The sequence below is a fragment of the Cebus imitator genome, unplaced genomic scaffold (assembly GCF_001604975.1).
Source record: "Cebus imitator isolate Cc_AM_T3 unplaced genomic scaffold, Cebus_imitator-1.0 Scaffold45, whole genome shotgun sequence".
Taxonomy (NCBI): domain Eukaryota; kingdom Metazoa; phylum Chordata; class Mammalia; order Primates; family Cebidae; genus Cebus; species Cebus imitator.
The window spans coordinates 15735557-15749475 of record NW_016107360.1 but is presented as its reverse complement, the minus strand read 5'-3'; the positions used below and the strand labels follow the sequence as shown (position 1 = coordinate 15749475).

At 40.2% G+C, this 13919-nt stretch overlaps 1 protein-coding gene across 1 annotated transcript in view; it reads left to right on the top strand.

Annotated features, from left to right (window-relative positions):
* LOC108303116 overlaps window positions 1–13318 on the top strand; it is a 56582-nt gene extending 43264 nt beyond the window's left edge. Inside the window, exons 5-6 of the mRNA XM_017526886.2 lie at window positions 2849–2950; window positions 12353–13318. The gene's annotated coding sequence lies outside the window, so the exon portion shown is untranslated. The remainder of the gene's footprint in view (window positions 1–2848; window positions 2951–12352) is intronic.
* The last annotated feature ends 601 nt before the right edge of the window (window positions 13319–13919 follow it).

Sequence of the window (13919 nt, the reverse complement as noted above, 5' to 3'; positions counted from 1 at the left end):
AAAAAAAAAGGCTGGGTACGGTGGCTCATGCCTGTAATCTCAACACTTTGACACTTTGGGAAGCCGAGGCAGGTGGATCATCTGAGGTTGGGAGTTCAAGACCAGTCTGACCAACATGGAGAAACCCCATCTCTACTAAAAATACAAAAAAAAATTTTTTTTTGACATAAAAGAGACAGTTTGTCAACACACCCTGGTAAAGTCAAGGGACTAGGTTGTAAGAAGAATGTGATGTACAAGGCAGAATGCAGGGGCACTGGAGCTAGAAGTGATCTTAGGGAACGTGGAGTCACCGAAGAGCAATGAGATGCCATTTCTTGCTCAACTCCAGTCCACTGGCAGCGCTCACCTGGAGGGCTGCTTGAACGTTACTCAGTGGGAAAGAATGCCATGAGTGACCGTGGGTGTCTGCTGTGTGCATGAGAAGGAAGGGAAGGGCCCAGTATTTGGCATAGTTGAGATCTAACCCCTTCGTTTCCCGTAAGACAAAATCTAGAGCCAGGGAGGTGAGCTAACTGGCTTCGGGGTCACACTGTGAGCTGGCAGTAGAATGTGGCAGGTGACCTGCCTCTCAGAACATTCCTCTAAGCCAGGGGCTGGCCAAAAATGGACTGAGGTCCACATACGGCTCATGAGCTCAGTATGGATTTCATTTTTTGATTTTTCTGAGACAGTGTTGCTCTGTTTCCCAGGCTGGAGTGCAGTGGTATGACAGCTCAATGTGACCTCCACTGCCCAGGTTAAAATGATTCCCGTGCCTCAGTCTCCCAGAAGCCATCCCAGAAGCTGGGATGACCGTCATGGTCCACTGCACCTGGCTAATTTTTTTTGTGGGGCACAGCGTCTCTCTTTTGCCTAGTTGGGAGTGCAGTGGCATGATCTTGGCTCATTGCAACTTCCGCCTTTTGGATTCAAGTGATCTTCCTGCCTCAGCCTCCTGAATAGCTGTTACCACAGGTATACACCACCATGCCCAGCGAGTATACTAAAAACAAAACATTTTTTTTGTTTTTAGTACAGACCGTGTTTCACTATGTTGGCCAGGCTGGTCTCAAACTCCTAGCCTGAAGCAACCCGCCCGCCTCAGCCTCTCAAAGTGCTGAGATTACAGGCCTGAGCCATGGCGCCCAGCCAGATTTCATATTTTTAACGGTGAAAAAAAAATCACAATAATATTACATGGCAGATGCAAATTCTGTAAAATTTAAATTTTAGTGTTTCTAAATACATTTTTACAGGAACACAGTCACACCCATCGATTTCCATATTATCTAAGGCTGCTTTTCCATTACACAGGAAGAGACAGGTATTTGTGACAAAGACCATATGGCCCGGAATGCTGAAAGTTTTCCAGAAAAAGTGTCTTTACTCCTGCTTTCTTCCAGTGTCTCTTGAACTTTAATGTCCATACACACCACTTAGAGAACTAGTTACAATTCAGATTCTGTTTCAGTGGATCTGGGCAGAGGCCTAAAATTCTGCACTGTTGATAAGCACCAGGTGATGCCATGGCTGCTGGTCCATGGACCACACTTTGAGTGTTGAGGATCAACTCCAGTGTGTCTCTACATGTCGACCTGAACCAGCAGCAGCAGTACCTGGGGATGTGTTAGGAATGCAGATACTCAGGCCCCACCCAGACCTACTAAACTGAAAATCTGAGTGGGGCCCAGAAAGCCATGTTTTATAGTAACAAGCTATCGGCCAACACAGTGGCTCACGCCTATAATCCCAGCACTTTGGGAGGCTGAGGCAAGTGGGATCACCTGAGGTCAGGAGTTTGAGACCAGCCTGGCCAATATGGTGAAACAGCATCTCTAAAAATATTTTTTAAATTAGCCGGGTGTGGTGTTGCTGTAATCCCAGCTACTGGGATTAAAAGGCTAAGGTGGAAGAATTGCTTTAACCCAGGAGGCAGAGGATGCAGTGAGCCAAGATCACACCGTGGCACTCCAGCCTAGGAGAGAGTGAGAGTCCATCGATCAATCCATCAGTCGTCAGTCAACCAACAAAATATATTAAGCTATCTAGGAGAACTAGTTACAATTCTGTAGCTGCGATTACAGACATGAGCCACCACACCTAGCTAATTTTGTGTTTTTAGAAGAGACAAGTTTTCATCATTTTGGTCAGGCTCGTCTTGAACTCCTGATCTCAGGTGATCTACCCCCGCCTTTGCCTCCCAAAGTTCTGGGATAACAGGTGTGAGTCACTGTGCCCAGCCTACACTGTTGTCTTTAAACTTTTCAAAGCCAGCTAGGCAGGGATAGACCTGTCACCATACCCCAGGACAGGCAGCAGAACACTCAGTGTAGCATGGATCATGATAGTAAAAAACAGGGAACAATCTGTTTTTGCAATGAATGGGAGAATGGTAATGCCAGCAGGGCATATCCACATGCCAGACAAGCATGCATCATGAACACAAATGAAGCAAGCCAGGCATGGTAGCGGTGTACCTGCAGTCCCAGCTACTTGGAAAGCTAAAGCAGGAGGATTGCGTGAGCCCAGTAGTTTGAGTCTGTAGTGATCTGTGATCACACTACTGTACTCCAGCCTGGGGGACAGAGCATGACCCTATTTCAAAACCGAAACTAAAAAAAAAAAAAAAAAAAAAAAAAAGAAAAACCAGATCAGAATGAACCCAGATGATGTACTATTAACTACACAAAGAGAACTCTGTACAGTATGATCCCATTTAAATCTGTCAAAATATTTTTTAAAAACTATATGCTTGTACATTTTCTTCTAAAAGCATGCACAAAACTTTCACTTTGGAGGAGAGGAATTGATGGAAGAGAAGACTATACTCTTATATCTTTATGATTTGATTTTTTTTTTCCTACAGTAGGTGACAAGTATTTGTTCAGCACCTGCTGTGCATTGTTTTATGTACTGAGGATACAGCAGCCCACCTGGAGCTCACATTCTAGTGGGGAAAGAAAATAAAGTAAGTATACTTCAAAAAATTCTTTTTTTTAATTGAGACAGGATCTGGCTCTGTTGCCCAGGTTAGAGTGCAGTGGTTCAATTTTGGCTCACTGCAACCTCTGCCTCCCAGTTTCAAAGGATTCTCATGACTCGCCCTCCTGAGTAGTAGCTGAGATTATAGACATGCATCACCATGCCCAGCTAATTTTTTTAAGTAAAGACAGGGTTTTGCTAGGTTGGCCAGACTGGTCTGGAGCTCCTGGCCTCAAGTGATTCACTTATCTTGGACTTCCAAAGTGCTGGGATTACCGGTGTAAGCCACCATACCCAGCCCAAAATAACTAAATTTTAAGTGTTTAAACCAATGCCATATCTGTGGTTTAACCACACTTGACATGTGGTCCATGGGACACTGACAGTCTACACTTTGTGACCAGTTGGTGATATGAGGAGGCAGCACCACAATGGAGATCAACTATGGCACCAAGCTTGCCATTCAACTCAGCTCACTTTTTTCTTACAAGGCTTTCTTAATGCAGGAAGCAGAAGGCACTGGTTTCCATCCTGGCACAAATGCCTTAGCCTGCCATGTTGCCTAGGCTGGTCTAGAACTCCTGGCCTCAAGTGATCTGCCCACCTTGGCCTCAAAAGTGCTAGGATTACAGGCATGAGCCACCATGCCCGACTGCCACCTGCTTATTTATTAAAGCCCCCTGTGATTCACTTGCAACCAAGACTGAGAATCCCTGGCGCAGATTGCCTCCCTGCGTCCCTTCCAGGCATGTCCATGTCTCCCTGTGGCTGTTTCTGTGAGACCCTGCATTTTTGAGTTCTGCTTTTATTCGTGTTACCTGAGCATGTTCCCATAGTCTCCGTGACCGTGATGCTGGCTGCATATTCATCCCTTTTGTATCTTCCATTCTGGGTCCTCTCCCACCTCTTCTGGGGATCAGCCCTTTGGTGCCTTAAATTGTACTGCTTTCTCTCCTGGCACCAAAGAATCAGGCAGCCAGTGCAGAGTGGGGGCTGTAGTAGTCATTATCACTGAGGTATTGTGAACTAGAAAAGACAGGATCTGTTTCAACACAGCACAGTGTCCAAGTGCCCTTGACAGATGTTGGCTGTCATTGTTGATGTTCTGGTGATTATTGTTGATGCTGGGTGGATTCTTCCTGGAATTGGGGCAGATACACAGCTATCCTGTCCCATTATTATTTTATCAGGGTCCTTAAGTCTGCAGCCAAGTCATCTGCCAGGGCTGGGGTCTCATCTGAAGACTCACCTGGGAAAGGGCCACCTCAAAGCTCACCTGGTTGTTGGCAGAACTCAGTTCCCTAGTTGTTCATATATTGAAATACTTCCTTATTACCGTGGAAACAGCCAGTGCCCCAGGTACCTTTTATAGTGGACTCTCAGGAGCTCTCTGTGATCTGGAAATTAAAGACTTAATTAATTTCTGGCACTGCAGGGGTCCCTAGGCCTCTGCCTGTTGGGTGATGACCTTGTCAGATTATCTGTTTTGAATATCACCTCTTGCAGTGCTTGGGAACCAGGAGGCTATGCCCTTTCCTTCCTGTGAAGTGAGCTTCACACAGCAGAGATGCCGTCATTGGGCTGGGTTTTACCCATCGCTGCTGGTACAGGATGCTGGTGCAGGCCAAACAGCACAAGAACTTCATGAAGCAAACACAAGTTTCAATACCAAATCGATCAGGTTGAAGAAAGGATATCAGAGATTGAAATCAACTCAGTGAAATAAAGCAAGAAGGCAAGATTAGAGAAAAAAGACTGAAAAGAAATGAACAAAGCCTCCAAGAAATGTGGGATTATGTGAAAAGACCAAATCTGTGATTAATCAATCAGTGTACCTAAATGTGAGAGAGAGAATAAAACCTAGTTGGAAAACACTCTTCAGGATATTTTCCAGAATTTCCTTAACCTAGCAAGGCAGGCCAACATTCAAATTCAAGAAATAATAGAACATGGCAAAGAGATACCTCCAGGAGAGCAACCCCAAGGCACATAATCGCCAGATTCACCAGGGTTGAAATGAAGGAAAAAATGCTAAAGGCAGCCAGAGATATACGTCAGGTTACCCACAAAGAGAAGCACATCAGACTCACAGCAGGTCTCGGCCGAAATTCTACAAGCCAGAAGAGAGTGGGGGCCAATATGCAACATCTTTAAAGAAAAGAATTTTCAATCCAGAATTTCATATCCAGCCAAACTAAGCTTCATAAGTGAAGAAGAAATAAAATCCTTTATAGATCAGCAACTGCTGAGAGATTTCATCACCACCAGGCCCGCCTTACAAGAGCTTCTGAAGGAACCACCAAACGTGTAAAGGAATAACCAGTACTTGCGACTGCAAAAACATACCAAATTGTAAAGGCCATAGACACTATTAAGAAACTGCATCAACTAACGGGCAAAATGATGAGCTAGCATCAAAATGGCAGAATGAAATTTGCACATAATAATATTAATTTAACCTTAAATGTAAATGGGCTAAATGCCCCACTCAAAAGACATAGACTGGCAAATTGGATAGAGTCAAGACCAATCGGTACGCTGTATTCAGGAGACCCATCTCACATGCAGAGACACACATAGGCTCAAAATAAAGGAATGGAGGAAGATTTACCAAGGAAATGGAGAGCAAAAAAAAAAAAAAAAAAAAAAAAAAAAAAAAAAAAAAAAAAAAAAAAAAAAAAAAAAAAAAAAAAAAAAGCAAGAGGTGCAATCCTAGTCTCTGATAGAACAGACTTTCAACAAAGATCAAAAGAGACCAAGGAGGACATTACATAATGGTAAAGGGATCAATGCAACAGGAAGAGCTAAGTATCCTAAATATTATGCACCCAATACAGGAGCACCCAGATACATATAAAGCAAGTTCTCAATGAACTACAAAGTGACTTAGACTCCCACACAACAATAGTGGGAGACGTTAACACCCCACTGTCAGTGTTAGATCAATGAAACAGAAAATTTAGGATATCCAAGACTTGAACTCAGATCTGAACTAATTGGACCTAATAGACATCTACAGAACTCTCCACCCCAGAGCCACAGACTATACATTTTTTTCAGCAACACATCTCACTTACTCAGAAGTGGACCACATAATTGGAAGTAAATCCTCAGCAAATGCAAAAGAACAGAAATCATAACAACTAGTCTCAGACTACAGCGCAATCAAATTATAGCTCAGGATTAAGAAAAACAGTCAAAACCACACAACTACATGGAAACTGAACAACTTGCTTCTGAATGACTACTGGATAAATAATGAAATGAAAGCAGAAATAAAGGTGTTCTTTGAAATTAGAACGAAGGCACAATGTTCCAGAATCTCTGGGACACATTTAAAGTAGTGTCTTCAGGGAAATTTATAGCACTAAATGCCCACATGAGAAGCGAGGAAAGATCTAAAATCAACACCCTGTTGTCACAATTAAAAGAACTAGAGGAGCAAGATCAAAATAATTCAAAAGCTAAGACAAGAAATAAGTTCAGAGCAAAACTGAAGGAGATAGATAGAGACACAAAAAACCCTTCAAAAAAATCAATGAATCCAGGAGCTGGTTTTTTGAAAAGATCAACAAATAGACCACTAGCCAGACTAATTAAAAGGAAAAGAGAAGAATAGATGCAATAAAAAGTGATAAACGGAAAATCACCACAGATCCGACAGAATACAAACTGCCATCAGAGATGACTACATAAACCTCTTGCAAATAAACCAGTAAATCTGTATGGTATGTATAAATTCCTGGACATGAACAACCCCCAAAACTAAACCAGGAAGAAGTTAAATCCCTGAATAGACCAATAACAAGGTCTGAAATTAAGCAGCAATTAGTAGCCCACCAAACAGAAGTCCAGGACCAAACGGGTTCACCGCCAAATGTTACTACAGAGCTGGTACCATTCCTTCTGAAACTATTCCAAACAATACAAAAAGAGAGGGAATCCTACCTAACTCACTTTATGAGACCAACATCATCCTGATACCAAAACCTGCCAGAGACACAACTAAAAAGAAAATTTCAGGCCGATATCCATGATCAACATTGATGGTAAAATCCTCAATAAAACACTGGCAAACCAAATCCAGCAGCACATCAAGAAGCTTAACCATCGTGACCAAGTCAGCTTCATCCCTGAAGTGCAAGGCTGGTTCAACATACACAAATCTATAAACATAATTCATTACATAAACAGAACCAAGACAAAAGGCACATGATTATTTCAATAGATGCAGAGAACACCTTTGACAAAATTCAACATCCCTTTATGCAATAAACTAGGCGTTGATGGAACATATCTCAAAATAAGAACTATTTATGATAAACTCACAGACAATAACATACTGTATAAGCAAAAACTGGAAGCATTCCCTTTGAAAACCAGCACAAGACAAGGATGTCCTCTCTCACCACTCCTACTCAACATAGTGTTGGAAGTTCTAGTCAGGGCAATCAGGCAAGAAAAAGCAAGGGTATTCAACTAGGAAAAGAGGAAGTCAAATTGTCTCTCGATTTGCAGATGACATGATTGTACATTTAGAAGACCTCATCATCTCAGCCCAAAATCTCCTTAAGCTGATCAAGCAAATTCAGCAAAGTCCAAGAATACACAATGTGCAAAAGTCACAAGCATTCCTATACACCAGTAACAGCCAAATCATGAGTGAACTCCCATTCACAATTGCTAGAAAGAGTAAAATATCTAGGAATACATCTAACAAGGGATGAAAGGACCTCTTGAAGGAGAACTACAAACCATTGCTCAAGGAAATGAGAAGACACAAACAGATGTAAAAACATTCCATGGTCATGGTTAGAAAGAATCAATATTGTGAAAATGCCCATACTGCCCAAAATAATTGATACATTCAGTGCTACGCCATCAAGCTACCATTGACTTTCTTCACAAAATTGGAAAAAACTACCTTAAACTTCATATGGAACCATAAGAGATCCCATATAACCAAGACAATCCTAAGCAAAAAAAAAACAAAAAACAAAAAACAAAAATCTAGAGGCTTCATGCTACCTGTCTTCAAACTATACTACAAGACTACAGTAATCAAAACCATGGTACTGATAGCAAAACAAGAGATACAGACCAATGGAACAGAACAGAGGCCCTGGAGCAATGCCACATGTCTGCAACCCTCTGATCTTTGACAAACCTGACAAAAACAAGCAATGGGGAAAGGATTCCCTATTTAATAAATGGTGTTAGGAAAACTGTCTAGCCATCTACAGAAAGCTGAAACTGTATCCCTTCCTTACACCTTATACACAGATTAACTCCAGATGGATTAAAGATTTAAACATAAGATCTAACATCATACAAACCCTAGAAGAAAACCTAGGCAATACCATTCAGGACATAGGTGTAGGCAAGGACTTCATGAGTAAAACACTAAAAGCATTGGCAACAAAAGCCAAAATAGACAAGTGGGATCTAATTAAACTTAAGAGCTTCTGCACAGCAAAAGAAACAATCATTAGCGTGAACCAGCAACCAACAGAATGGGAAAAATTTTTTTGCAATCTACCCATCTGACAAAGGGCTAATATCCAGAATCTAGAAAGAAATTAAACAAATTTACAAGAAAATCAAACCCATCAAAAAGTGGGCAAAGGCTATGAACAGATGCTTCTCAAAAGAAGACATTTATGCAGCCAACAAACAGGAAAAAAAGCTCATCATAACTGATCATTAGAGAAACGCACATTAAAATCACATTGAGTTGCCAGTTAGCTGACGATCATTTAAAAAATCAGGAGACAACAGAAGCTGGAGAGGATGTGGAGAAATAGGAACACATTTACACTGCAGGAGTGTAAATTAGTTCAGCCACTGTTGCAGACAGTGTTGGCCACTCCTCAAGGATATAGAACTAGAAATACCATTTGATCCAGCTATCCCATTGCTGGGTATATACCCAAAGGTTTATAAATCATTCTGTTATAAAGACACATGCACGCATATGTTTATTACAGTACTGTTTACAATAGCAAAGACTTGGAACTAACCCAAATGCCGATCAATGATAGACTGGATAAAGAAAGTGTGGCACATACACATCATGGAATACTATGCAGCCATAAAAAAGGACAACTTCATGTCCTTTGCAGGGACATGGATGAAACTGGAAACCATCATTCTCAGAAAACAAGAACAGAAAACCCAACACTGCATGTTCTCACTCATAAGTGGCTGTTGAATGATAAGAACACAGGGACACAGGGAGGGGAACATCACACACCAGGGCCTGTCAAGAGGAGAGGGAGGTAAGGGAGGGATAGCAGGGGGTGGGGGGATTGGGGAGGGATAACATTAGAAGAAGTATGTAATGTAGATGACGGGGAAGGATGCAGCAAAACACCATAGCACGTGTATAGCTATGTAAGAAACGTGCACGTTCTGCATATGTACTCCAGAACTTGGTATAATTTAAAAAAATAAATCGGATGCAGTCTTGTTAGGCTACCCAGGTTGTTCTCAAACTGCCAAGTAGCTGGGACTATAGGTGTATATCACCACACCCAGCTATTTTTTCTACAGTTTTTAATATTTTAGTTTCACTACAGAACCAGTAAGTAGAGGAACAATCTCTCCTACCAAGTATATAATACCCAAATAATAAGTGTCCAAGAAAAACAGCTATATGCTATTTGTTGTACAGTTTTTCAACTAAAAGGTGCCAGGGAGGTTCCATGATAACCACAAGTAATTCGACCCACTGGAGATTTATACTGGCAAAAATACAGATGTCACACTAGTTTGATTTAAAAGTCAAAATATTTATCTAATTACACCTGAATCAAATTTCATATTTTCTCTATTGGGGAAAGCATTTCCTAAGGTGATTTTTCTGTTGCTATGTATCTTCCAGTTCATTTTGGTTCAGCACCCTGTCACAGTACTTACCAATCTTTTGTTAGTTACCAACATTAAATAAAAATTTTTAATCAACTAGCCATGTCTCTGGTTTTCTCTGACCAACTTTCCATAACCATCATAAAACAATAATAGGTAAACCACTGCTAAATTTTAAAGTAAATACTATGCAGAAGTTGACTCAGTGAGAAAGTTTTACAAGAGACCACTTTACCTTGGTAGTAACACTCAAGTCTTCATCATCTGGTTTAGGGCATGAATCCACACACAGTTCCTACAAAATGCTTTAGAGCAAAAATATACAATAAAAATGAGCAAGTTGAGATATATATATATATATATATATATATATATATATACATGTATGTATTTTTTAATTTTTTAACTGCCAGTTCACATTCAGTTTCCCCCTCCAACAAACAAAAACACAGTCTGGGAAAAGGTCAGCCTTCTGTATATTAAGTAACATTTATTGATACAATTAAAATATATAGCCTCTGTTCTAAAAATAGATTTTGGTTACCTATTTTTGCCTCCAGCTGTCTAAATCTATAAAATATTCAACAAAAACTGACCTTGAGCTCCATAACAGTTACAGCCAATATATTGGCAGAGCTTGACAGTAATTTACCCTCACAAGTTATCTGTCCTGAAGCAGAACGTGAAATTCAATTAATGGATGACATAACTTTTGTCACCTAAAATGGAAGGAAACTTACGACCTAAAACAAGGTAGAAAGATCCATTGTCTCTTGTCCATCTCTGATTAAAAGACTAATCTGTGTTGCTTCATAGAGTCTTGATTCCTCAGCATAGAAACCACTTAAGAAGGTCCCAATACTTTCCTTTGTCCTAAAAGAGTACAGAGAATCCCCTGCTGTATTTGAAATGTGTGAGAGCTAAATGTACAAAAGTCTAATAATGAAGATGCATTTTCTTATTTAGGATACTCTTCCCAGAAAGATTAAAACATTAACAATTATAAAAACCTAATTATTTTCACTCTATAGGTCCTACCTTATTCATGTCCACATAAACTAGTAAGCCCTTAAAAACCTTCATAGGCACTCAGATATCCAACGAGAGAGACTGATGGAAAAACAGAGTCCTGGCAGTTGTACCCCTATTTCCCCAAGTACTATCTAAATATCTTTCTATGGTTTCCTACTTCCAGATTCCACTTATGCAGGCCTCCATGGCTGTTTCCAATCTTCAAATCTATCTACTAAAGCAGATTCCTGAAAGGATGGCCTCAAATGACCAGGAGTGGGAGTGCTCCATATCCCTTCTCTTGAATAACAACCTAACTGGAGTATCTACTAACTACCAGCACAGACATACCTCCAACTACCCAGCTGAACCTCATGACTGATTTGACAGCCAATGATGCCCCTGACCCAGCCTACCTGCATATGGGAAGGACATCAGTGAATTGGGAAAAGAGGCAGAGATGAGGAGATACCTGCCCTGGGCCACAGATCTATGTAGTTCAGCTATCTCCAGTCCATCAGTACCCAAGGGGCTCTAAGCCACCGTCTGCAAGTCAGGATGGAATTAGATGATACCACATTTCTGTCTGCTGTAGAGACTCCTCCCAGTGTCTCCAAATGTTTTAGCATCTTACAGCAAAAATCTTCAAGTTTGTTAGTTCTTGATTTAAAAAGCACAGCAGTCTGTTTAGAGCTTCCTCGAACCCTCTATTTTAATGTGTCTTTTTAGATAACGCCCAATATCTTGTGTCCTTCATCTTTTTATCAACTTGTCATAAACCCCAATATTCTAATCTCTTATTGAATAACCCGTATTCAGTGTCGTTTCTCCTCAAACTTTGCCTTCCCTGCTCATTCCATTCTTAGCCATATCCATTGGGTTCACCAGCTAATTCCATTCTCATTCTATCCACTGAGTGCACCAGACTCACTCCCCCTTTGTATTATTAAAACACATGCAAGGCCAAGCGTGGTGGCTCACACCTGTAATCCCAGCACTTTGGGAGGCCAAGGCGGGCAGATCACCTGAGGTCAGGCATTCGAGACCAGCCTGACCAACATCGAGAAACCCTGTCTCTACTAAAAATATGTAATTTTCTGGGCATGGTGGTGCATGCTTTTAATCCCAGATACTCAGGAGGCTGAGGCAGAAAAATCGCTTGAACCCAGGAGGCAAAGGTTGCGGTGAGCTGAGATCGTGCTATTGCACTCCAGTCGGGCAACAGGAGTGAAACTCTGACTCAAAAAAACAAAAACAAAAACAAAAAAAACATGCCAATAGAATAAAAAAAGAAGGAAGAGTATTGGGCTTTAAAACGAGTTCAAATCTCATTTCTACCATGTCTTATGTCTGAAAAAAAGCATCCTAATCTCTTTGATTCTCAAGTTCTCTATCTAGAATATCATTTGACCATAACATTAACACAGATTGAAGTACTAAAAGATATTTTAATTAGTCCTAAGATTCCTTAAATTTTTGTAATTCTATGTGCTTTTGGTTCTGTCTATAGGAAAATTGGGAATACATAGCCAGCAGAATTTGAAAACATAACGAAACACCAAGGAAGAAAAGTCATAGAAAAAGAAAAAAATTTAAAAAGCATTATGGAAATAGGCAGAAATACTAGCCTAAAGGGAAAACAAAACTGGGAAGTTAAGTAATTTCTCTCCAAGACTTGTCAAATCTTGGTTTTGTAAAACTTCCAGTCCTATGGCCAAACCTTTACCCTGCCCTAAAGACTTTGATGGTTAATTTTTTAAAAAAAGATGCTGGTTACCACAAAAATTGTCAGATTTATTAAGACAAAATCAAGGACTAACCTCATTTCTAACAGTAACCTAAAATGAGAGCTTAACTTATTTAGACTCATTAATTTAAACATTAATTAAAACAATCTGAGTACTCTTATTCAGACCTATACCTTGATCAAAGTGCTGCACAGATATCTCTATCAATCTGTACTCAGGAGCAAAAGAAAAGATTTGAAAGCCAGATAGGCTGGCGGTCAAACTGTGGGTCAGCTGCTTTGTCAACTATGGGATCATGATCCAATTAATCAACCTCTCTAAACCACAGCTGCCTATTTAATAAATAGTAGGTTATAAGAAAACACAAGTTGTGATGGCTTTATGAGATAAATGCATAGCACACAATAGGGTATTTAGCCCAGAATACAACACTCAATAGATATTAGTTTCTTTCATCTATATTTTCTTAGTTAATATAATTTTTTAAATCTGTAAAATCCTACCTGACTGCAGATTCTTCAGAACTCCTGGAATCTATTAAAGGAAAAGGTAAAATGCATTTTAAAGAATGTGTAGATTATTAAAACCAAAAGAAAGTATAGCCATACATGCCTTTAATTTCAACTATTTGGAGGCCGAGAAAGGAGGATCACTTGAGAAACCCAGAAGTTTGAGACCAGTTTAGGAAACATAGCGAGACTCTGCCTTCATTAAAAAAAAAAAAAAAAGTATGCACAGTTGTATACATGATTTAGATCATTTTTCTTTATAGGACTGATGCTTTGTTACAAAGCATTCCTTTGGGAGAATACCTGGGCCTTATTAGAATTAATATAAATTATTCCTACTGGTATGTAATTAATGCAGTAAGAACTCTTCCCTTTGTATTTATTAAATGCAAGGAATAAATTTATCAAAATTTAATATGTACAAGTGAACTGCAGTATACAAGTCATCCTAGCGAAACCCTATGAAATTGGCTAAAAATGGTATTGTTAGCAGAACAGATGGAATGAGTGACCAGTGTCAAACAGCATGATTTCTGGACCAAAATATGAGGGGAGCAAACAGTAGTACCCCTTATCCACTATATGTGTGGAAAAGACACACTTGCCATGTTTTTCTCTGCTCTCACACCACAGCAACAATCATCAACAAAGAAGGCTTCTGTCTGTGACCAAACGTGTGGAGAGGTTTTTCCCCACCAACAAGCAAGCAATCACTTGCAGATTACACAAGCTGTGTGTCCTCTAATTCAGTTCTCATACTCTATCTGCAGATAGCATCAGATTCCACAGGTAAAGGGTTCAGTCCCACGAGTCTGCCTCC